Here is a 26,764-nt window from a genome sequence, read left to right on the forward strand (position 1 = left end):
ATTTTACTTTTGTTGGGGTAGGTAATTAGGTTTATTTATTTATTTTGTAATGGAGGTACTGGGAATTGAACCCTGGACCTCACACATGCTAAGCGTACCCTCTACTGCTGAGCTGTATCTTCCCCCTAAATTCCAAGGTCTTGAAGTCTAAATTGCATGCTTTTCTAATCTCCTCCCACAGGCAGGGCAAAAATGCTTACATGGAGTGGAGCTCAACAAAATGTATTGAGTGGATACATGAATAACTTGATCATAAAGTATAATTTTTTTATTATTCTCAAATCACAAATACATTTTGCCAGATATTATTGCAGAAAGGGGACAGGGGATATATTTTTTAGGAAAATGTTATTGATATAAAAGCAATTATTTATTTTCTTTTCTTTTCCACCTTCTATAACATAATACATTTTATTTAAATTTTTTTCCAGTTTTATTGAGATGTAACTGTATACAGCACTGTATAGGTTAAGGTGTACAGCATGATCATTTGACTTATATACATGATCATGAAATGATTACTACAGTAAGTTTAGTGAATATCCATCATCTCATATAGATACACTTTTTTTTAACTAAAAAAATAATTTTGTATGGTGAGAATTCTTAGAATTTACTCTCTTAACAACTTTCATATAAAATATACAGCAATGTTAATTTTATTTATCATACTATACATTGTACTCCTAGTTCATATTTATCTTATAACTGGAAGTTTGTGCCTTTTGACTGCCTTCATCCAATTCCCCCAGCCCTGACCCCCACCTCTGGTAACAGCAAATATGATCTCTTTCTCTACGAGTTTCTCTCTGACTCTGACTTCCAAACTATGTGGAGAGTGCAGAGGAGGCAAAAGCAGGTCTTAAGGCAAGAAACTGTCCAAGCTCTGCTCCCAGGGCCTCTGTGTCACCACTTCACCTAATATGTGTGCTCTGCCCCACCTCTCTCTCCCTCTGTATTGTTTGAGTTGTTAAGGGGTGACATGTTGGTTTTTGAAGTATACTTGACCAGTAACACTGTATGTTAGTTCTTGTTACACAACATAGTGCTTAGGTATTTCTGTACAGGTCAAAATAGTCATCATAATAAGTCTAGTTACAATATGCCACCATATAAAGATACTACATTATTATTGACTGTATTTCCCACACTGTGCATTTCATACCTGTGACTCATTTATTTTGCACCTGGAAGTTCTTACCTTTTCATCTCCCTCACCTATTTCTTTCCTCCCTCTACCCATTTCTGTCATTTTAGATTTTGTAACTTTTTTTTTCTAAAATAGATCCAGGTAGCAAGATACTACATAACTATCTCATAAATGTGCCTGTAACTTTGGATTTCTCAAATTGTTCTGCATTCATGATTTCTCTTCTCTTGTCCCTCAGGTAAATCCTGCCAGACTCCACCCACAGTGTTTTAAAGATTATAAAATTTGTTCGTAGAGCTCAGATATGAGGAAGAGAAAGCAAAAAACTCAACAAAGCAATTTACATATTAATTTTAACTTAATCTGTTACTAGTAATATGAACTTTGATATTGAATGAGAAAAAAATTTAGGGAAAATTATCTGTAATTGGAGAAAGTCTTTAATCAAAACTATTTGATTTAAATCAAGGGAATTTGTGAAACTCCTCCCATGGAAGGTCACTACATGTTTAATAGATGGTATCTCCCGGCCTTTGTCATAAACTCAAAGATTGTCCTTCAAGTCTCAGAAGTTTATGGAAATAAAAGAGGTCATAAGAATAAAGTCCATATTTGCTGGTTCAGGCTTCCCTTTAAGATCTCCCCATCGCATCACATCTGGGGAGGCTTCAGTGGTGTTCTAGTGGTGTTTCTGTTCTCAGTTGAGTCTGAGAAACCTTCCCATTAAGCTTCAGCTGCTCATATTTATTTTGCACAGAAACTGCTGCTGGTCACACTCCTGGATTGCATCCTCTTTCTTCCCACCCACCCAGCTTTATTGAGATATATCTGACATATAACATTGTGTAAGTTTAAGGTATAAAACATGGTGATGATTTGATATACATATATATTATGAAATGATTACCACAATAGGTTAATTAACACATCCATTGCATCATATACATACCCTCTTTTGTGTTTGTGTGTGTGGTAAGAATATTTAAAATCTATCCTCTTAGCAACTTTCAAGTAAAAAACACAGTATTGCTAATTGTAATCACCATGCTGTACATTAAATCCCCAGTATGTATTCATCTTATAAGTGGAAGTTTGTGTCCTTTGACCAACATCTCACTGTTTCTCTCACCTCTCAGCTCCTGCAACCACCAATCTACTCTCTGCTTGTTTGAGTTTCACTATTTTTTTTCATTCTGCATATAAGTGAGATACATAGTATTTGTCTTCCTCTGTCTGCCTTATTTCACTTAGCATAATGCTCTTAAGGTTTATCTGTGTTATCACAAATGGCAGGATTTCTTTCTGCACTATGCCTGAGTAATACTCCATTTTTTGTGTGTGTATCCAATTCCCCCTCCTCCTTATCTCTCTCTCTCTCTTTCTTTAGTGTTTATTCTCTTTTTGTGCTGTTAAGGGTGTGAAAATGTCATGAGATTTGCTCCTTTTTTTGTGAGATTTAGTCTTCTGCTGAGGGAACAATGGTCCCATGCTCACAGTATGAATCTATTTTTGACTCATCTGAAGAAATCCATCCATCATCAGATCGCTTCTAATTTATTCTCATGACCTTCCTTTTTGATTCTTGAGATGAACACCCTTTTCTCCTGTTCTTTGCCCATTTACTCTTGCAAGAATATTCTCTATTCTCTTACAAGGCATTCTCCAACTTTCAAGAGAATTTCCCCCTTTCTCCTGACACCTAAGCCACTTATCTGGTGACCATAGTCCTGTCTCTCCCAAGAGGGACCTAGTACTTTCATGCGAAGTGCTCTGTTGATCTGCAGTTTGTCTTTTCCATCATGCTCAAGGCTAACCCCTATTTCTTCTTGGAGATGGTCCATTTTCTGAGGATAGTCTTTATTCATCCACTCTTTTGAGAATATCCCTGCATTTTCTCCCAGCTCTACCAAAGTCTTGCAAGATTTGCCACATTTCATTTGTTACATTAACTGTATCTCTACAGAATTATAGAATAGTTCAGTCAAAGACATTCAAAGGTATACATTCTGCAGTATCAGAAAACCCTAAAGAGTCCTCTAGACAACACCCAGCATTTCTTGAAAGAAGCTCTAGAAATCTTTTTTATCCATTTCCTAGACTTCCCATTTTTCCTGAACATTTTTATATTCAAAATATTTCCTCAATTATCCATAATTATTAAATTAATAACACTTTTCACTTATAAAGTCAAATTTTTATTCTTGGAGCAAAAAAAAATGTTTCCTTCTGCTCTTTTTCAAAGGACACGCTATCCTTACACCTAGTTTCTTTCCTAGTTATTCCAGGCTAGACTGTCCAAATATCAAAAATGTGTCACATATTCCCTTAAGATCAACAACAATAATGAAAACTAATAAAAATCACTCAGATTCAAAAATTTGCCGTTGGTGACCCTTCCATGAAGGAGAACAACTTTAAAAGGGATGACATTGACATGTTCTCAAACTCTAGAGAGAGGGAGGCATGGTTGCAAGAACAGGGATAAGGGCATGCCTTGAAGCAGGGAAACTCATTCAGATCGCTTTGAGAATTTTAACCCCACTTTAAGAATAAGTGCAATAACAGATAGTCATCAGACTCATCATTGAAGACACATAAGTGTGCAAAATAAGCTATGGCAACTAAAGATTTCTTTGGTATATGGGTTTTAATGGATGACAAAAAGAAGTAAAAAAAAAAAACAATTCCAAGTCTGTATTTCTTAAAGACCGTCCCTGATTAATGCAATAGGCAGTTGATTATCAAACCTGGTGTAGGAAAAGCAGCCACCTTTTAGGACGAAAGGAGGTTTTATTTTCTAGAGGTCACTTGACTGCTTAATTTCAGGTACCTCCTTCAGGCCGTAGAAGTATGTGAATGTGTTTGCCAAGTTATTGGTTGTCTTGAAATATATGGAACAGGTAAAATCAGAATAATAATAGGCTTCTCAAAATAGTAGTGGATATATAATTAGGCTCCTTTACAAAGATATACAAATCCAGGACAGAAAGGGAAATTGTTATGAGACAAGCTTTGGGCGGTTAGGTTTTCAGTTTGAACTTTCTAGTTTTAAACTAGAAAGGGTGCTACTGAGGATGAAATATATTTAAATGCTGCCTGTAAGTAAAGTGGAATGAATTTAATGAGCTACAGAGAAGGCCAGTTTCTTTTCCAATTTTATTAAAAGTTCATAATTAAGAGGCTCTAGAAATAACAGGAGAAAAGAAGAAATTTAACAGCAAATAAATTAAAAATTGATTATTTGAGCCTATTATTGTAAATAATTTACATTCTGACCCCTGGTGTGATAATCTGTGTGTTAATACATCTTTTTGTTGGTTCTACCAATTGAAGTATGTATTTAAGGGTTTGGTCTTGTCACCTTTTTATGTCCAGTAGCTGAAAGGCAGGAATGGAATAACAGATGGTCCAGAGATGCTCCCCAAATCTTCTTATCCACTTAAAGGTGTATCCATGCTGGAATTTTTATAATCTTAGATGTAGATTTAAGAAATGTGATATTCATTATCCCAGTAATTGAGTGACCAATGGATATTTTCATCTGATACAAAATTCTAGCATCTTCTCTAAGGTTACTTAAGATAAACCAGACATCTGTTTAGTGGAACCAGAGTGTGTAACATGGGGCACAGTCCAAACAGATTTCACGTCAGCCTGCATTTATCACTCAGCTTCTACTGGCTAACAAAGGATCCAAGGACTTTCTGAACATCACCCAGGAACTAGACAAAAAAAATCTGTTATCCAGACATTTTTTAATTCATACTAACTGTCCCTCAGAGCAGCCACAAATCTTGTCCTATGGCTGCTTGGATTTGCCTGGAAATAATATTTTTAAAAGCCCATAAACTCTTAATGACTGACTATAAAGCCGTAGAAAATCCCACTCCATTAGTTACAAAATGTGATTTTGAAGAATATTTTAAATAGAAATATTTTCCAGTTAATTACTTTAGGTGAAAAAGAAGACATAATCCCAGAGTTGTGTATAGTGTGTATTTTCCCTCAATGTGTGTAAATGCTTTACTAATTTCCCTCTTGTACTACTGATACATTTTAAAAATAATTTATGCCTTTGATTACTTTCCAAATTCAAAAAAAAAAACAGTGTTTAAATTTTACAGTCAATAAACATATAAAATAGATGCCAATGAAAATTTAGCTCTCAGAATATGAAATTTAGGGCCTACAATGTTATTAACATACTTGATTTATTTAATGAATTAAATAGAACTACACCATTCAGCTAAAAATGAAAAGGAAATCCACTCGCCATTGATATGTTTACTGTATGCTTATGATAATTAAGTATTTCAGTCAATTTAGATTACATTGTCTTTGTAAAATAAAATCTGCTAAGGACTTTCAAAATAATACCGCTAAATAGCTTATGATTACTTGATCTGTACCGCTTAATAATGAAATACTCAGAAAAGCAAATGGTAGATGGATTGCTTAGTTCTCCACATCATCATGTTGGTTAGTAAAGCTCAATGTTGGCAGCAATTTGTGTGTAAGTGATCTGTGGGTTCTGACTGACCACAGCTCAATATTATCACAGAACTCTCTAAAATACAGCACAGGCTTAGACAGCACCAATAACCATGCTGTATTCTAGTCATGATTAAGAATGTATTCACTATATGCTAAGCTAGCCAGAAATGCATTTTGCAAATTGATTTCAATTTAAAATAATACATTTTAGGGGGAAAATGACATAATCAAAACAGAGAGCTTCCATGGGAAGGAAGGAATATAGCACATAGTCTGGATTTTATTTAACAGGAATAAATGCAAATTCTCAACCCATCCTGTACTTAGTATAGAATCAGAAACTAGCAATCTGTGTATTAACAAGCCTACCTGGAGATTAGGAAGCATGCTAAAGTTTGGATATGGAATATGATATAACCCAATTTATAGATATTATATGGTCAACAAAATCACCTCAAATTCTTAAGGTCAAATGTTCACTGTTTTTCTATAGGTCTTCTTTGTAATCATCTTGTACTATCATAGTCAGCATGCCCTAGTATCACTCAGTTATATATACTATCACCCAAAGACCATTGTGCTTTGAAGTACCAATTGCTAAATTTTTCATAAGAATTTTGCTAGTTCCTAAGAGAAAAATGAAGGGACAGCAGCATTTTCTAGTTTCCAGGGGTTCCTTGATCCCCAAAAGCCCACCTGTACATTTCTAATTATGACCACTTCCTCTCAGTGCCGTTCAACTGGAACACTATTGACATTTGGAATGTAGCATTTCTCTGTCATATGTGACTACCCTTGCAGTGAAGGGAGATGAGGATGCTTACTTCAGTGTGCTCTCCAGGTATTGGGTCCTCTGAAAATCTCAGCAGATATTTAGAACTATTGCTCTTGGGCAGTTTCTGATTTTTTTTAGGAACTGTGTTGTAATGGATGCCATCTGAAAGCAATTAAGATAAAATTATAGTACTTTTATATATTTCCTTCCTCTTTTACCAACTTTCTGCTAATAATCCAGATTTCATCACTTGGGACTCAGTACTACAGGCTCCTGGCTAGTTCATTCCAAGCTCTTCGAGTTTTTCCTTTCTCAAGCAATCTTGGATACTCCCGCCAGACCACTACTAAATAGCAGTTTTATTAGGCAGCCAGTTCTAACACACCACTTCTGATTCCATCATTCATTCCTCCTGTTTGGATTCCATGTGCAGTTATTAACTGGTCATTTATACTCTTCACAAATTGAAATTAATCATTATTCAAAACCAACTCTTCACTCCGGCAGGTTTCTCACTGTCTGAAAATACTCCTGACATTCCGACTCTGGGTCTATGCTCACATTCTCATTAACAGTGATGCCCTTTTCTCATCCGTCCCTGATAATTACATATTATGCATTAAAAAAAATCTAACTTAACCTTCATATTATAATGGGGACTTGTCTTACTTTTTTTTTTTTTTACTCTTTTTGATCTTCTGTTATTTGAACTTTTATAAAATTATTGTAGGGACCACATAATGTACAACTTTCTTACTTATAGTACTGTTAGGGTACATACTTTCATAAATCATTGTTATTTAGACTTCTATTTTAAGTAAATTTGTATTTACAATCTACTGTCCTATTTAGGATATCTAATACAGAGAGTCTAGTTAGAGCACTTGTATCATAGCCAAAGGATTTTTAACAGAAAAGACCAATGAGAGGGCTTGACAAATTTAGTTGTGAAAGAGGAGCAAGAGATTAGTCAAATCTATATTCAAAATTGGGTGACCTTAAGGATTGTTATGTCTGTATTTATTAATCAGGTTTCTCCATAGAAACAGAACCAATAGGAGATACCGATATAAATGCTGTATTTAGATATAGATGTAGATGGCTGGATGGATAGATAGATAGATAGACAGACAGACAGACAGATGACAGACAGACAGGTAGACAGATACATTTATTTTAAGGAATTGGCTTATGTGATCATGGAAGCTGAGCAGTTCCAAGATTTACAATCAATAAGCTGCAGACCAAATTTGAAGGCCTGAGATTTGCTGATGGTGAAAATCCCAACTCAAGGGCAGGAGAAGACTGATATCCCAGTTCAACAGCCAGGCAGGCCAAGTTCCCTCATAGTCTTTTTATGCTATTCAGGCTTCAAATTACCTGGGTGGGGCTCACCCACACTAGCGAGGGCAATCTGCTTTACTCAGTCTATTGATTCAAATGTTAGTCTCCTCTAGAAACCCCCACAGATAGGCTGAGACCAAATGCCAGGGCACATAATGGCTCAGTCAAGTTAACACATAAAATTAATCATCACAGTGTCATTAACTAAAATAGTGAATTGAGGAGAAATCACAGCCCTTAAGAAGAAAATAGTAAGACAAACTCAAGATGTTAATGGACTATCCATGTAGAATTTTATGGTAGACAATAGGAAAAACAACTTTGGACCTAAATATTAAAAATGGTGGCATGGAGAACAGAAAAGAAGCGTGGTAGTGGGTAGGGGGAGAGTGTTGACAAAAATAAGAAGAAAAAAATAGAAGAGTGATTAAAGAGATTATCACAGAATATGAAAACAAAGAGAAAAGTTACTTATTACAAAACATAATATAGTTGATTCTTGTTATTCACAGATTCTGTATTTGAAAACTCACCTACCCCTAAAATTTATTTGTAAACCCCGAATCAGTGCTTAAGGCATTTTCACAATTTGTGGACATTTCAAGGCATTTCCTTTTGTGGACATGTGACAACTCAGAAATTTGAGGTGCCCAAAGTGCACATTCCCAGCTGCGGTTGAACAAGGTGGTGCCTTGCCGTCCTCTTTTTGATCTCATAATGTAAACAAGTGTCATTAGTGTGGTCTATTTATAGTAACATCTGAAAGAATATTTTTGTGCTTTTTGTTGGTGATTTCACTGTTTGAAATGGTCCTCAAGAACAGTTTTGAGGCACTGTTTAGTGTTCCATAGCAGAAGACTGTAGTGTAACTTTTGAGGGAGGGGAAAATATGTATTTTAGATAAGTTTTGTTCAGGCATGAGTAATGGTGCTGTTGGACATAAGTTCAATGTTAATGAATCAGTAACATATATTAAATAAAAATGTCCTTGAAAACAGGTTATGTATTGAACATTTGACCAAAAAAAAAAAAAAAAAGGTTTGGCCAGAGAATTTTAGGAACCTAGTACTGCATTTCTTTTAGGATCAATGGTTCAGCATTTGCTAATTTGGTGTTTGTGGCATCATTATAAAACATAAGTACTGCAAATAACAAGAATTGATGGTATATGATATATTAGTTGACCCAATATTCTAGTGGTTTTAATGTTAATGAGAGGAAAATCTGATGACAAATATTAACAGATAACTGTTAAAATTTGTATTTTATTCTGGGTTAAAATCAGTTAATTGACGAAGTCTTTTAAATATTTTTAAAATGCACTTATAAACATTTCTTAAATATACTTTAAAATAAATTTGTTGGGAATATATTTTACTATCCATACTTATTTTGAGTTTAAAGTTAGCCCCTGCTGATTCGTTCCAATCCTATTATTACAGTTGCCTAATAGTGATAGAATTCTTGTCCCAATTCCTACTTGTGGATACTCCTCCCTGCATTTTTTTCTAGAAAAGAAGGACGTTGCTAATGGGAATGCAGAATATCCAAAGATCACAACTTTAGTTTAAAATTTTACTTTACAGCTGGTTGGGTTTAAAGGATATCATATATATATATATATATATATATATATATATATATATATATATACACATATTCATTCTTTTTATTTCATATTCATTCCTGGATGCCCAGGGATTTCTTTTGCCAAGAGTTAACCAAAGTTTTGTGGTACTTGAAACTTAAACTGTTTGTGGCCCCTCTTTGATAAAAATCAATTAATTAAAAATAATATTAGTTATATTAGTATAGGGCCTTGGAAGAAACTATTGTATTGTGGGGATTCTGAGACTCAGACTTCACTCGTTTCTTAGGAAGTTCTCTGCCTCTAGCATCATCAGTGTTAGGAATCAGTCATACGTGAATACGTTAATAATGTTAAGCACAGGAGGAGGTGCTAAGCTATAATGGAAGTAACCTAATGTATTAGCTTCCTAGGACAGAGAAGACAAATTACCACAAAACAGGGGTTTAAAACAATAGAAATTTACTCTCCCACGATTCAAGAAGCCAAAAGTCTTTAATCAAGGTACAGGCACGGCTGGTTCTTTCTGGAGGCTCTGAAGGAGAATCTGTTCCACACCTCATGTCTAGCTTCTGGTGAATGCCAGCTATCCTTGGTATTCTTTGGCTTGTAGATACATCACTCCAATTTCTGCTGTCATCATCCCATGACTTTCCTCTCTTGTAAATCTCTAGGTGTCTTGTCCTCTCTTCTTATAAAACAGCAGTTGGATTTAGGACCCACTCGAATCTAGTATGACCTTATATTAAGTAATTACCTCTGTAAAGACCCTATTCTGTAAAGTCATATTCTGAGGTTCTGGATAGACCTGAGTTTGGAGGAAGTGAGGGTAGACACTAACTCATCATATTTAATCACCAGTAACTGTAATCATTGAGAGAACAACTAAGAAAGGACACATGTTGGAACTCTGGTAAAATGTGCAGGCATAATTCACTTGACCTGGGCAAGGTAGGATGCAAGTACAAGGTAAACATGTAAAGATTAAGGATACACTGTATTAATAACAATAATGATTCCATGCTGAGGCACCAGGTATAATCAATGTCTGTGTTTCCTTTGGGAGTGGGGAGAGTTGATTATAAAAATTTGAGCTCAAGTACATCAACCTTTCCACACCTTATATCATATTATATAAATATATAATAGAAGCTCTTTATATTCCAAGAGGGAGTCAGATATTATTTGAAAATTTAAGACAAAATAAATAATGTAAGCTGATGCTGAGGCAGTCTAAGGGGAACAGAAATTTTGACATATATTTTTGGAGAAATTGAAAAGACTGTGGCTAAAGATGCTGCAGGAATGAGTCCTATTAAATATATAACACAGTTTGAATCTGTTTAAGAGTTCCAGTACTTTTAGTAGAATCTTTGAAAAAAAAGTATTTCCATGGAAAAAAGTAAAGTCTGAGTTTTTACTGTTCTACTGAGTATCAGAAGTATTTTGCTGAAGTTTTACTCTCAGGAATCACAAAGAAATATTGTGAAAAGACTTCAAAATTAAAATTTGGATGATTTCAGCCAAATATGTAATAAATGTATTTTCCACTTCGCTTGTGACTACCAGTTAGTACCAGAAGGGACCAGACCAGGCTGTGGGCTAACGACTGTCCCTCTGGAGTGAAATGACGGAAAAGGAAGAGACGAAAAGTGACCTCCAGTCCAATGTGTGAGTGTGTGTGTGTGTGTGTGCACGGGCGTGTGTGTATGTTCGACCTTTGATGTTCATAGGGTCACATAAACTTCCTGGAATGGTTTTTGAGGAGAAAAATAATATCATAGGACTTAGACATTTTGGTTAAAATAAATGAGCTTAGTTCGATTTAGTTCTGGCTTAATTTTCAAATGTTCTGAGATTGTTTCAGTGGAATCAGAGCAGGAATTTCATGTGACACTTTGGAGATTTACACTTCACTTTGGCCTGAACAAATACAAAACAGATTTGCTCCAGTGAATGGTGCCACTCCACTCTGCACTTCCTATTGTCTGTTCTGTTATTTTCTCTTGCTCCTGTTGTGGCAAGTAGTTTGCACGGCCAACTGCTAGAGTGGGCTGCTTGAATTATTGATACGTGTTAAGCGGTTTTGTTGAGTAATAATGCCATTCCATTAACATGTCTCAGCATGCAAAACCCGGTCATTCAGGACAAATGCTTTTGTTTGTAAGTTATAATAAAACGTATCGTAGAGGCTAAAGCCCGGAAATGAACACTGCTTTTCATCCTATCACGTCCTTCACCCACCCCCTCGAAATGTATCAAAGAATCTGTCATCCATTTCCCTTACAGCAGCCAAAACCCCCTGGATATTGATAAACCAAAGGAGCTAAAAATGCCAGTGAAATATGTATGTGTATATAAAACATTTTCATGATGTTTAGGCCCAAGCATTCTTTGGAAGGTTGATGGTTTGCTAGTGCCTCGTTAGTTGTAGATATTAAGAGAATTTGAGTTCAAAGTTCTAGAAGGAAAAGTCAGTTTAAACAATGAACCTAAGAAGAGACTACTATATAGTTTTCTCCTCTCTCTCTCTTTTAAATTAAGTAAAGCTTTGCTTTAAGGGATGTATCCTTTTAATGCAGAAAATATGAAGAATTATACTTCTTTTCAGTAAAACGAGTGCATCCCAGTTTCAGGTTACATTTAGCTCCTAGTTAAAATTTGAAAAATGAAAGCCTAAATCAAATAGATGAAAGGTCCTTTACTATTCAGTTAAACACACACACACTCACACACACACACACACACACACACACAGTCACACACAAGTTAGGGAAGCAGAGTTAAGTAGCATTCCTAGATTTTTTTTTTAAAGGGTACTTTGACTAAGAAATTTAAACAGGAGATTTTAAAAGGGAATCACAACAAATCTGAGATTGGTTTGAGATTTAGAAGCTGTGGATAATTAGAAAAGAATTCTACTGACTGGTGCTATGCTACGTGCTGTCTATATCCTGCAACACTATGTTGTACTTCCCGTCTATCTACCTGAAAGTGACGTGTCTGATGTAATATTTACCAGACTCACGGGCTGTGTGTGGTAGATGGCCTCCCTGCTCTAAGAGAATGTAAAAGGACTGGGGAAACCCTTGCTTCACTCTGATTAATTACTAGGCATCATGCATGTATAAACAATATTGACGTTATGAGTCAAAGGAGAAAATAAGAAAAATGCAGTATTTTCACTAGTAGTGCTCAAGACAGTGAGGGGGGTCAGGATGACTAAGTCTCGTCACCTTCCTAACAGGTTTCAAGGGCAGAGTACGATGTTATCTTCAGTTAGCTACACACTCAGTTGTATTTTGGGGGAAGGTGTTAAAATATGTGCATCTACAGCATACCTCAGTTTTTAATCTTGATTTGTCCTCCCCTATTGGGAGTCTAAAAAAATGTAGCTCTGTCATTGCTTTCAATTCCTGAGAGTTGCTAATTCGTAGAGGGTAGAAGGGAACCTGCAGGCAGTACCTGGGGATAAAATAGAGGGTATTGCATGGAGGGTAGCAGAATGGACACTCCAAAATACTTGTCTTTGGATAACGATGTTTTCTGAGCTGATTATTTCAAGGAAGAGCAGATGTAGGAGAAGCTCTGAAAGCAGAATGGAAGTTATCCTCTTGTGGGGAGAATGGACAGTTATAGAGGAGACCTCCGTTTGTCAAGGCATCTCCCACTGTCTCCAGGAAGAGGACAACTCTCAATCACAAGACCATCTGATCAGTGAAGAAGCCCCCGCATCAATCTGCATAACAAACTTTACCCTTACCTTACTGTTCCTATTAACCTCCCCATAACTGATAGCTGGCTTCCCCCCACCTTTATTTCTTTTATGTTTAGCTGAGGATGGTATTTAAGCTTGTGGCTTAGGCTGCCTCAGAGAGTTACTCATTTTTCCTGGGGTATCTCCCTTGCAAACACGAAGCATACATGTTAATAAACTCCTGTATGCTTTTCTCTTGTTAATCTGTCTTTTAATATAGGGCTCTCAGCCAAGAATTCAGAAAGGTAGAGGCAAAATTATTTGTTCCTTCCCACAATAACAAGGTCATACAGCAGGTAGGAGTCTCTTCTCAGAGGAAATGAATATAGAACTTACAAAAGACACTTCTTGTGCTCTATAAATATAAGGAGAGACACTTAACCTGTTAATGAAAGTTTCAGAAAAGATAAAGCTAGCAATATGCTGTACATTGGGGAAAATGGTCTCTAAAGACACTGAACATGGATTTTTAAGGTCAAAAAGTGAAAGAAAAAAAAGATGGAGGGATGGCTTACTACTTTAGATAAGTTTGGGAAGATTAAAGGATGATGGAGGAATTAAAACAACACATCCAATATTTTGTTAAGTCCTCCCTGTAGGGTTCCTATAGGGTGATATTCAGATGCAAAAGGAAACCAAAATTAACAGGTAAGTTAAAACAATCATTAGCAGTTTCTTGCCATTTTAAATAATTTCAGTTCTTCAAGACAAATTTAATAAAACTTAAGATATTGAAATAAACTGCTGATACAATTAAAGAGGTAAACTATATTGCTCAACTATTAGATTCAAGCATCTTAAAGGACAAGTAACATTAAATTCATTTGCCTTAAACTCTCTTTTTATAAATGAAAGAACTGACACATTGGGAATTTAGGTCCATGGACATAGATCAGCCTACCAGGCAAATGCAAAACAGAATTAGAAGCCGTATCTCCTGACCATAAGCTCAGTGTTTTTAAGTGCAATATAACCTCTGAAAGATAAATCAAATGACCACCTTTGTCCAGAGCTCATCTTCCAAATTGGCTTGCTTTCTAATATTGTAAGAAACTTCAGATTTAGCATCTGTGATGCCTCAGACCTGTACGAGTTGCTTTATATACATTAGAACTAAGTTCATAAAAAGTCTGAAATAGAAATATTATTAACTTCATTTTATGACAAGAAAATGAGGCTTATAGTGATTAAATTTCTAGCCTTGTGTCACATAGTAGAAGAGTTGGGATTCTTCATGTATAAAAATGGCATTCTGTTCATGCTTTCTAATAATATCCCATCACTTTACTTCATCTGAGAAATATAATTCCTCTGTCAATATGTCAACCAGCAATGCATGTGTGGGTTTTCCCATCAGCTTGTTTTCTTTTTAATGTATACAATAGATCACTGCTTCTCTAAATTTATTGTGCATATGAATCTCCCAGGGATCTTATTAAAATTCAGATTTTGACTCAGGTGTGGCCTGAGAGTCTGCAATTTTAACACACAATTTTAACATACTCCCAGCTGATGCGGCTGGTCACAGCCCATGCTTTAAATAGCTAATCATTAATGGTGCTCTAACATCATGGCCTGTGGACCTGCAGTGGTCTCCAAACTATTACTCTTCTGCAGTGACATAAGAAACTTGTACAAGGATGTAAATCAATGTCTATTTTCCTTCATGAAGAAGATTGTTAAGAAAAGAGTGACAGGTGAACTCAACAGTGTGCTTAACAACATGGCAGATTTACATTTGTCATAATCCAAGCACCTCACCTTATATGAGAGATGGGGTGAGTTCCAACCAACTCGCTTGCAGGCTACTTTCAGAAACACATATTTTGGGAGTTGAGACGTGATAAGAATTTTGAATGTGGAGGAGGAAGAATAAAACACATTTTGCTTAAAAAAAAAGGAGAACCTATAGAAATAGCAAAAGCTGTTCTGTGAAGAGTCATGAAGACTAGTTACCTGGAGAGGGTACCACCAAGGGTACCACCAAGGGAAGGGAAAAAAGAGTTTAGAAAAGGATGGTTGGAAGTTAGGTAGACTTTTGCTATTAAATCAGTTTACTTTCCTGCTGTTCTTGCATTAGAATCTAGAAGTGGTGGTGTCAGTAGTTCTCAAGTCAGACTGAATTTTAGAACCAACCGTGAGGGCTTTAAAAATGATCTCCATAGAGTCTGTGATTCAATAGTTATTCATTCAATTGCTTGATCATTAATATGTAAAGCTTCTCAGGGGATCTTAATATATATCAAAGGTAAAAATATCGACATTATGGATAATTAGGTCTCTGAAGCCTAACTTGTGAACGTAAGTATTATTTATAACATTGTTTCTAAGGAAACCATTATCATCCAGTATTTAGTACCATCAATTCTCTACAGAATTCAGGAGGAATTAAACAGATTGTGGGAGGAGATAGACCAGAGAGGAGTGATTACTAGGATACAACGTGAATTTATTTACTATTTTGGTAGTTGTTTCATATAAGATAAATGGAATTTGCATGATAATGCTGCTTTATCTTTCTTTTAGCGCTTGATAAAAAGCACTTTCAGGTAGATTATTATGTGTGATTGTCACTACAATTCTGAATATTAGGCAAATAATACAATATTAATCTTGTTAAAATTGAATTCTTGAGATAGTAAGGGACTTACCTGCATTTACACAGATTTACTGACATTACATAAGCTCTCCTAAAAAACTCAGGTGACAAAAACACCGATAAAGTCTTTCATTACAACTTTTGAACAAGATGAAAAAATGTGGGCTAGAAAATAAAGCAAATGGTGGATTTGTAGATTATTAAATATACTTATTTGGTGTATGTTGATTGATGTCAAGCTTGATAAAGTTTTATAGTGAGAAGATCAGTCTGTCCTGTTCTACACTTTTCAATATTTATTACTAATAAAGGCCATAAAGGCATAGACGTTATGGTTATCAAACAAACAAAGCTGAGATTGACAGCCAGTGTTCTGCATACCAGAAGCCATAGTTAAAATCCTGACAGACTGGAATAAGTGGTCAAATATAGCAAGATAAAATTTTACATGTGGATAAAATTCTGCATTACATTAAAAAATGCCAAGTACATTTAAAGAGGACATGTTAAGTATCTTCTAATATTAGAAGTATTTTTATGAAGAAGAGAGGTTTGATTTAGTTTCCCTAGATCTCCATGACAGAAATAGGACAGCGAACAAAAGATTGAGGTATTTGTAGCAGAACATAAATGGATTTTTGACAGGAAAGGAACTAACATTTTTAGAAGCTTTGTCCATATAAGGGCTTGGTGTTCTGCCATATTATTCTATTTAGTCTTTATAATACTGCCAAGAGGAAGGTACAATAAACCTGTACTCTGGAGAGGAAATTGGGATTATGTAGGTTAAGCTTTTGAGAAAAACCACACATGGAACATGAGGTAAACTCAAAACTGGGACTCAAATCTGCCTGCTTTATTTTGCAAGAAATAATTACCAAAGTAATAAATTCTTTGTCAAAGGAATGATTCAAGCAGAGCCCAGAGAAAAATCTCTTATGTGGGTGACAAAACAGATTAATTTCAAGTTTTCAAAATTTCTTCTAATTGTTGGACTGATACTGTGACCCCTGTTTTTAGGAATTTTTTTCTTTCTCAATCACATGATTATCATGGAGATTGCAATTTTGAGAATAATATGACCTGTTCCCTAGACAGAGTAAGATGCTCCCAACCTCATGTGAGGAATTAGTCGATCAACCAAAGTGGGGGTAGGCATCAGTTTCAGATCATCTAGGGCAATGAATACTTTCCATGAGATTTCTAAACTTGGAGCATGTTATTTTGTCTTACAGGTTATTCAAACTACAAAAATCTAAAGCTCTGGAACTGGTAAAAGTCGTATTTTCTTTCTAGTTAGAGAAAGCTGGCCCAGTGCAAAAGCAGAGAGAATTGGAGATGAGAAAGGAAGAGTCCAGTGGCGTTAAAGAGACTGTTTCTGCATTTCTGGGGCTGGGCTACATTCAGTCATTGGTTCCTGACAGATACTCCTTTGCCTTTGGCTTCAGCTAGTTTGAGTTGGATTTCTTACCACCACAATGCAGGGTCCTTAATCACTTTGTGCCAACAAATAAACCTTAAGATAGAAAAATAGTACAACACATTTGTAGATCAAGTCTTTGTGTATATGAGTCACAATATTAATGTAAATTATAATTTAATTGTTTCACAAAAATTGTTACCTTATAAAGTGAAGCTTGATACTTATCCCACCTCAGTTTTTGTCTTGTGCAAATGAGTTTTCTGTTCATGTCATTGTTAACCTTTTATAACAAAGTTGCCTCAGTAGTAATAATATAGGGATATGGAAACTCAAGTTACCAATAAGGTGCATGTGATTTGATTGTGTTGTGTGTTCATGTGTGTGTGTGTATGTAAAATCAGAATTCTAGTTTTAGTTCCTTGTGCTACTCTATCAAATTAAACTTGCTTTCTATTAAAGATATAATTTCAACTGAAAGGTTTTTTAATTAGCACATTTAAAGATATACTTCCAATGTTTTACACTAGGGCCTCAACATTAACCCTGCAGTTAATGAGTTATTCTATATAAAGCTAATTAAAAATTTAGGCTTTTAATATAGCCTCTGTTCCATTTCACTCTCTATATTTCATACTACATTCAGAATAGTGAATTAAATGATAATCAAATAGTTTGCATTCTGTCTATAACCATTAACCTTTTAGCAAGGGTTTCTAAATAGAGCTGTGAATGAGTGGTCAATTGTTTGATAAGAAGGCACTCTGATGGTTTTTATTAAATAATTTTCTTATAAACATCACTCTTTAATATAAGCCTAGATTGATACTTGGGATAAATGTATTATTACAATAACTTTCCACTTGTTTCTGAAAACAAATGTTATTGGGTTACTTTGGCTGTTGATGTTTTACGTATTTGGTAAAAATGAGTTTTATGTGAATGCTGCTTTATATTAGAAAAATTAAAACAGTATCTTTTAAGTTGTAATGAAATTAAATATATTATTGTGAAAAAATTTTATAGTACAGATATTTTCCTGAATGCCAAGAGAAGGTGGGGAAATTAATCTTGTGACTGTCTTTCACATACTTGAAAAATGTGGAGGAAATTACTCCCACCAGCGAAAGGTTGACATGTGCTTTTATTGTTTGTTAATTTTGGAAAAGTTATTGTGTGGCATCTAATGTCTTAAGAAATGAAATAAAATGGCAATCATAGATGTCTGAAATATGTTTATAAATATGAATATATGTGTATATAAATAACATCATTAATCAAAAAAACTATATACTATTTTAAAAGATTTTCTCAGAGTATGACCTTAACAACTGTCAGCAACATTTGCATTTCTTTTGGTGATAACACCTCTTTTTCTTGGTGGTTATACTCTTTTCTAATTATTTAACTTCTTTTAGCTTTGGGGACGTGAGGATGAAAATTGACATATTAATAAGCAAAACAAAATCTAAACTAATCCAACTTTTTCTCTTTAGAATAAGAATCTCAAGTAGAATAATATTCAAATTTAAAGAATTTTAAAATAAGCACTTCTTTTTAAAAAATTGAAAATCTGTATTTTGAAGATCTGATTGTATTCAGATTTTCCTACAATTCTGTGAACTGTCCAGTGACACTGAATATAATCTTTTTTCATCTCTATCTGTATCTACTTACCTATCTATGCTTAAGTGTAATCTATGTCTATGACATATTAACAATTTTTAAATTAATAAAAACATTAGAAGAGTGTATTTCAAATTCTAAAACCAGATAATTTAGGGGTATTTTAATTGTGTTTTGCTATAGACTGAATGTGTTTCAGTAATAGTTTCATTATTTTGCATGTGACTATCCAATTTTCCCAGCACCTTTTATTGGAGAAACTGTCTTTTCTCCATTGAGTATTCTTGGCTTGCCTGTCAATATTAGTTGACCATGCATGCCTGGGTTTATTTCTGGCTCTCAATTCTGTTTTTATACCTGTATAATACTGTTTTCATTCCTGTAGCTTTGTAATATAGTTTGATATCAGGATGTGTGATGCCTCCAACTTTGTTTTTCTTTCTCCAGACTGCTTTGGCTATTCAAAATCTTTTGTGATTCTATACAGCTTTTAGCAATTCTTTTATTTTTCTGTAAGCCATGCCGTTAGAATCTTGATAAGCATTGCATTGAATCTATAGATAGCTTTGGGTAGTATGGACATTTTAACAATATTAGGTCTTCCAACCTAAAAACATAGTATATATTACGTTTATTTGTGTCTTTTTTGATTTCTTTCATCAAAGTCTTATAGTTTTCAGTGTAGAGATCCTTCACGACCTTGGTTAAATTTATTACTAAGAATTTTATTTTTTTATGCTTTTATAAATAGAATTGTTTACTTTTTTCAGATAATTCATTATTAGTATATAGAAATACTACTGATTTTTGGATATTGATTTTTATATCCTGCAACTTTATTGGATTTGTTAATTAAGATCTAACAATTTATTGACAGTCTTTAGGATTTTCTATATTAAATCATGTCAACTGCAAATAGAAAAAAAAAATTACCTATCTTTTCTAATTCTGATGACCTTTATTTCTCTTCTTGCCTGATTGTTCTAGCTGGGACTTCCAATCCTATGCTGAGTAGTAATACTGTGAGAGGGCACCCTTGTCTCATTCCTGATCTTAAAGGAAAAGGTTTCAACTTTACAATTGATCTGATGTTATCTGTAGGCTTGTCGTGTATGGTATTGAGGTACATTTCTTCTATACCTAATTTGTTGAGACTTTTCATCATGAATGGGTATTGAATTTTGTAAAATGCTTTTTTTGCTCTGTTGAAATGGTCATGTACTTTTAATCTTTCATTTCATTAATGCGATGTATTACATTTATTGATTTGAGTACATTGAACCATCTTTGCATCCCAAGGATAAATCCCACTTGATCATGGTGTATTATCCTTTGAATGTACTGTTGAATTCTGTTTGCAAGTATTTTGTTGAGAACATTTGCATTTATATTCACCAAGGATATTGGTGTACAAGTTTCTTTTCGTGTAGTAACCTTATCTTTCTTTAGTACCAGAATAATGCTGGCCTCATAAAATGTGTTTGAGAGTGTTCCCTCTTCTTCAATTTTTTTGGGAGAATTTTGTGAAGGACTGATGTTAATTCTTCTTTAAATGTTTCATAAAATTCACCAGTGATGCCATCTGGTCCTGGGCTTTTCTTTATTGTGGGTGTTGGGGGGATGTTGATTACTGATTCAATCTCCTTACTCCTTATTGGTCTGTTCGGATTTTCTGTTTCTTCCTGATTCAGTTTTCCTAGGTTGGATACCTCTAAAATTGTATCCACTTCTTCTGGGTTGTCCTGGAAGAAACCTAGGTTTTCTAGGTTGTCTATGCTGACTAGCACGTCCAGTTGCACTCTTAGAAAATAACATGTTGAAGGTTTTTAGCGATGTAGTTTAAAAAAAAAAAACTTCATTATATTTAATATACTATTCCATCAAGAAGGGATCAATTAAATAAATTATGGGTCATCATAAAGTAGAATTTATGTACTTGTATAAAATAATGAGGTATTTGTATTAATATTTAATAATATTCTATTAATAAACATATACCATCTGTTATTAAATGAAAAAATCAAGGTTCACAACCATGTGGCAGTATGCTACTTCTTAAGTAATAAGGGGGATTAGGGCATATATTTCTTGTCACTTGTGTAAATACAGACATTATCAAGAAATAAAGACAGAAAACAGTAATAATCCTTATTTTTGTATATGTGTCAGGTAGAAATGAGACAGATTTTTCATTGTATAAGAATTATATATAAGTATACCTGTTTATTCATATATAAAATATACAAGTAACATATGCCCAGATATTTGCATGTATATGCACACATATGTATGATACACACATACATGCCACAAGTTTTTAATGTTAAAATATACAAACCCCTGAAAATGAAGTTTAAAAAATTTGCCTGAGTTATATAAAAATGAATCATTCACTCTTTGTCAAAATAATTACTTCTACCCAAAGGTAATATCTATGTAGCCAAAATGGCATTCTCTGTACAAGTGGTTATCTTTTAGCTTTGTTGTCTTCATCTTCTTGACCTGATACCAGTGTTTTGCCACTGGTTCTTGATAATGAAGAGATTGCCCTGGGCTGGAGTCCTAGATGTGTGTATAAGGCAGAATATCGTGGACTCACTCCAGGAACCCTAAGGAAAAACCCACCTGCACAATAGGAAGCGAGGCTGAGATATCTATATTTGTGCATTCTGAAGAGCCCCATGTTTTCCCCAGCATTCAGTATGTTTTTGTGCAGATCATCAGCCATTAAGCAATATACTTGAGCTGGACTCTAAAGGCTTGTGGAAACAAGGACACACAGCCCTTGGTAAGAATTTATTTCTATAATAAATTACAATGCTTTTCAGTCATAAGAAATCAACACTCTCCATTTTTGCTTCAAAAAGGAGAATTATATGTATTCATTACAGGTGAAATTTGTGAAAGATGCCCCAAATAATGATGTTGTCTACTGCAGCCACAATGATACATTTGACACTGAGAGAACAGTGCCAAGTTCCACAGAAATCTCCCTTGAGCAGTATACAATGCTTGATAGCATGCTCAGCACATTATATAATTTTTTTCTTTTATGGCATACTTTATATAAAGAAAATTTTCTATTATAGTGGGTGCTTTTCAGTGATTGCTGTCATAACAATAATACCTGGTATAATGGACTGTGTTATAATCCACAAAACACTTCCCTTCATATTATCTCATTTGTTTCATGTAAAGGTTGGTAGCATTTTAAAGAAGGCAAAGCTAAGTTATGGAATGGCTGTTTCTTGTTCAAAGCCAAAGGTAAGTATCGAGGTAGGGACAAACTTAGATCTTGTGACATCTTATTTTTCACTCTCTTTATTATATTTCTTGAGGTCTTTAAAAAAAAAAGTGTCCCCAAATATTCTAAAGCTCTCACTGAGGTACTAGATCTTTCACTAGGGTGGCATATACTTTAAATTGTAACTGCCAATGTTACTGTGTAAGAGAGATTTTGAAACCTATTATATTTGGGAATAAGAGTATTAATATTTTATTTTTATTGTTATTATTTTCTTTGTAAAAGAAACACCATTCCTACCCTATGGTAGCCTGTGACTGTAAGTACCTGAAAGCAATTTCAGTGCCCCTGGACTTACACCATCACAGAGTAGGTTGTTCAGACTGCATCCCTTAGGAATTCTGGACATCCTCCCCTTGTCTGGTTTAATTATAGCCAAATGAGTATTGCCAAGGAAGGGCCTGCAGGGAACAGAGCTAGATCCTGCCTCAGAGCCATTCATGTAATGCCTGCCTGGCTGTAAATGGTAAAAACTATGCACTAGTAATGTCTGTGTACGTCTTCTAAATGGGAATTTTTATTACAGATATATTATTTCATCCCCACCACTGTGCTTTCATTATGATTGAAAACAGTGAACTCATGTATTAGCCTGAGATCAGTGGACTATGAGATGCCATCTACCATCCTGATAGAGACAGACACGCAAGAAGCAAACATCCTATGCTTTCCTGATGGTTTGGTACCTGGGTGGAATTTTGGGTCTGTCCCTTTTGTGAAAAGATTGACTCTTTCAATATTTGGGAATCAGTATACCCCCTTGGTAGTTAGTTTTTCAAAGGGGTGGACTGTGAAAACATTAAAGTTATTCACATAGACAAGAAATCTGTATTATTGGGGTATGAACTGTACTCAAACACACACAGACACACACAGACAAACACACTTCTCAGACAATTTTGCAAATAATTACAGCAATGGGACCATGTTCTGATCGGAGAAATTTAAGGAAGAGATTGTAGTAGAAACTTACAGGAAATCACTTTTTACCTATCTTCATTTATTCTGTATCTTACTAGGATTTGAATATGATGGCTGGAACATTAGAAGCGTTCTTGGACAACAAAGGTACTTTGAATACAAGTCAGGCACTAAAGGTGGCAGGGCAGAGAGAAGGACCAGACATCTCTTACAACAGGGCTGCCACTGCAGTCCTGCTACCCCTGGAGAAGCAATATCCAGCTGATGCCCATGCTATGTCTAGTCCCTGCTGTTAGCACCTGAACATGATACCCAAGCAACACAAGAAGGAGTGGTACATTTTGTTCACTCATTAGCCACCCACTAGAATGCCATATTCTCCTTGCTGCTTTCCTAATGCCTGAGCTCAGCTGAATACTGAGACAGAAGAAAGTGTATCAGCAGGAAATAACAGTTAAATTTAAGAGATCAGAACTAGGGTTTGAGATAAGCAAGTGGAAGATATTTCTTCCTGAACAAAGCAAACAGCAAATAAAATAAATGAATAGAATGTTGAGTGGATGCCAGACCTTTTAAGTGCAATAGTAGAAATTATAGTCTGAGGACAGGAAACGTAGGAGAGAGCAGATAGATTTTGCTGATATGACAAATGCATAAACAATAATGGCTACTTCATGACATGTGAGATTTAAACAAAGCAATGCATCAAAAGTGGCTGTCATTTTACCCAGTGATTAATAGCTTTTTGGTAAATATTCTTATATATTTATAACTAAAAATGACATTAGTCATAAAATTGCTAAGATTTTCCAATTTTACATCAGTATAAACAGGAAGAAAGAGGTAATTTTTTTAACATTTTTTATTGATTTATAATCATTTTACAATGTTGTGTCAAATTCCAGTGTTCAGCACAATTTTTCAGTCATACATGGACATATACACACTCATTGTCACATTTTTTTCTCTGTGAGCTACCATAACATTTTGTGTATATTTCCCTGTGCTATACAGTATAATCTTGTTTATCTATTCTACAATTTTGAAATCCCAGTCTATCCCTTCCCACCCTCCGCCCCCCTGGCAACCACAAGTCTGTATTCTCTGTCTATGAGTCTATTTCTGTCCTGTATTTATGCTTGTTTTTGTTTGTTTGTTTTTGTTTTTGTTTTTTAGATTCCACATATGAGCAATCTCATATGGTATTTTTCTTTCTCTTTCTGGCTTACTTCACTTAGAATGACATTCTCCAGGAGCATCCATGTTGTTACAAATGGCATTATGTTGTCAGTTTTTATGGCTGAGTAGTATTCCATTGTATAAATATACCACATATTCTTTATCCAGTCACCTGTTGATGGACATTTAGGCTGTTTCCATGTTTTGGCTATTGTAAATAGTGTTGCTATGAACATTGGGGTGCAGGTGTCATCCTGAAGTAGGGTTCCTTCTGGATACAAGCCCAGGAATGGGATTCCTAGGTCATGTGGTAAGTCTATTCAGAAAGAGATAATTATATTAATATTTTTGGCTAAATATTAAACTCATATCATAATGAACACATTTTATGTTTCTAAGATAGAAAATATTGTTACTATGTAAATATTTAATATTTTATCCTTAAAATTTACTCTGCTTTCTTTCAGCAGCAATTCAAAAGGGGGAGAAAACTGTGCAATAATAGAATGGGAATATTTTCCAAAGGAAGGAAAATTAATTGAGATTTTCCTTATGTGACAGTAACATGTCCTATAACATTACTCTTAAAAATTGTGCATTTTTACATTGAAAATGATTAAAAGATCAGCTAAAATTACTAAAATATATTACCATATTATTGAACTCAATATATGACAAAGTTGGCTTTTCGAATGTGTGGAAAATGATGCTGAACTTAGTAATTATTACTAGTATAAGCCATCAATTGAAAGAAAAAAAATGATGTGGAGGGAGAGATCCTTGTAGTGGGAATAAATATTTCAGTTTTAAAAATGGAGCAATACAATATTTGAAAACTGCTAAAGAATTTTTTTTTACATTTGGACATGTGAGAAGAGCCAAAACTCACAATGAAGACTCTTTGGTACCCCAGAATGAGAAGATTGCATGTAATTTTATCATGAACAAAGTCTAAGGGAAAAATAGACTGAAAAATTGTGTAGAACAAATGAACTAAAGATTAGTAGTCCTTGCTAATTACTTCAAATGAAACAGATGAGTAGCCCCTACATGTGAGCATCCTTCCTTGGAAAGTGCTTGCCTTGAGAGTCAGAGCACAATTTGGCATCTTCCAATGAGAAAGCCTGGTACTCATCACCCTAAGAAGAGGCCTGTCCATCTACACTTCTCACACATTTTGCAGAGCTTAAGTAGCTTTTTAGTACCTCAGTACTAAATAAAGAATGATGATCATATCAACAGACCTTCCAATAAATCCCTCCATATAAAAGGCATATAACAAACCAAATAGTTTGAGAAAATCCAGCAGCAGTGGAGAATTTTAATACATGTATAGCCAAAATCTAGCAAAAGATATATCATCACGGGGTGGCGGGGAGGAGTGCTATAAAACAGTGAATTTTTTTTAAAGTACAAAATTTTAGAAATTATCTAGGTTATTAAAAATAGCATACCAATAGAAAGGCTAGAAGATAAAAGGTGAGAAAAATCTTCCAGAAAATAAAACTAAAATATAAACAAATGGAAAGTAAGAGAAAATAGATACCAATTCATTAGAGCATATATCCAATTAATAGGAGCTTCTGAAAAGCACAGAGAAATGCTATTGGGAGATTATTAAATAAAAATATATAAGGAAATTTATTAACATTGAAAAGCATTAGTTTTCAGATTGCAAACCCCACTTAGTGCCTAGCCCAAACAAACCATACACAAATATGAACATCAAATTTTATCTTTGTAAAATTTCAAAAACCTGAATATTAAAGAAGATTGTATAATGAGAGAACCAGAGCAAGCGATAAAGAGAGAAAGAGAAAAAGATTTCCAACATAAATCTTATCCTTAATCATTTTTGGATCATTTGTGATGTAAAGAAAATTTATAGTTGGTCAGTGTAAAGAATTTTAAATCTTTAACTGGATTGTTTGTTGTTACATCAACATTGCTCCACTCCCACACTCTCCTACGTGTCTCAAGGATGATACTGTGATCTTGATCTCCCAGACTCTCCTGCTGGCAGAAATCTGGGTTAGACACTGCCAATGAGAGGCTATTACACAACTTTTGGAAATAGGGGGCAATAAGCAGATGGAAGGACAGAGAGCATGGAGCTTGCAGTGAATTCTGTGTGAACTGCCCCCAAATCCTGCAAGGAACAAATTCCTGCGCCTCAGATGTTATGAAAGCCAAGAGCAGTTTTAGTTTGAACTCTGCTCTCCTACTTTCTTGGTGCTGGAAAATCTAAATTACTTTCTGTTTTCCTGATGAAGCCCTATCTAGTATCCATTCTGTGTACACAAGCAATAGGAAAATTAGAGGGAAAAAAAGGAGCAAGAGAGAAAGGAAAAATAAGAGGTTAAGTGAAAAAAAGCAAATTACTAGAAGTGTGTAATTCATACTCAAATAGATGCGTAAGCCTCAAAATCTCTACATCTAGAAACAACATAAAGAAAGGTGTGGCAGAGCACACACTCAACAATTAATATTGATTATTCCAGAGAGATGGAACTGGAATGGAGTTAATGTAACAAAGAAATGGGATGAAGATTAAAAAAATAATTTTTCTTGATGCATATTTATCCTGCTTGATTTATTGCGAAGATC

At 34.6% G+C, this 26,764-nt stretch overlaps 1 long non-coding RNA gene across 2 annotated transcripts in view; it reads left to right on the forward strand.

Moving 5' to 3' along the window:
• Nucleotides 1–26,764, forward strand: part of LOC140698149 (uncharacterized) — a 181,271-nt gene that overhangs the window by 148,526 nt on the left and 5,981 nt on the right. The window contains exon 4 of one of the 2 annotated variants that reach the window (XR_012075696.1): nt 16,943–17,343. The exons of the other annotated variant lie outside the window; for it this stretch is intronic. This is a non-coding gene — a long non-coding RNA (uncharacterized lncRNA). Of the gene's footprint in view, nt 1–16,942; nt 17,344–26,764 lie in introns of those variants that run through there. 2 annotated transcript variants of the gene reach the window in all.

The sequence above is a fragment of the Vicugna pacos genome, chromosome 1 (assembly GCF_048564905.1).
Source record: "Vicugna pacos chromosome 1, VicPac4, whole genome shotgun sequence".
In the NCBI taxonomy this organism is placed as follows: Eukaryota; Metazoa; Chordata; class Mammalia; order Artiodactyla; family Camelidae; genus Vicugna; species Vicugna pacos.